Source organism: Pan troglodytes, chromosome 11 (assembly GCF_028858775.2).
Source record: "Pan troglodytes isolate AG18354 chromosome 11, NHGRI_mPanTro3-v2.0_pri, whole genome shotgun sequence".
Lineage (NCBI taxonomy): Eukaryota > Metazoa > Chordata > Mammalia > Primates > Hominidae > Pan > Pan troglodytes.
This window is the reverse complement of record NC_072409.2, coordinates 15,091,725-15,092,164: the sequence shown is the minus strand read 5'-3', so window position 1 is coordinate 15,092,164 and position 440 is coordinate 15,091,725.

Genomic DNA, 440 nt, shown 5'->3' with positions numbered 1-440 from the left:
GGCAGGGGATTAAAGATGGACTGAGAGAGGTTAGTGTCCCAGAAACCAAGGGGCAATCCCTGCCCTGGAGAGAATAGGCCTCAAGGGCAGGGATGGGGCAGGGGCAGTGGATAAGGAGTCTACCCAGGCCTTTTTGGGTTCCCTCCTTTGGTCCCTGGGGACCCAGGGCTGTGGCACTTGCCCCGGGCTAGAGGGTCGGCCGGGGCCTGTGTGGTGCCCACTGCTCCCTCCCCTGCACTGCAGGGGACCCTTGCCCATCCCTCTAGCTCGTCTGGACCTCCCTCAATGGCTCCTGCTGTCTTTCCAGGCTGTGTCCTCCCGTGTCAGGGACACATCCCAGAGCCCAGGGCCTGCGTGGGCTGTATCCACGGTTACGGAATAGGGACAAACAGGCATGTATTGGCAGGGGCCGGTGGCTCATTTCAGGAAAGTCCCTTCAG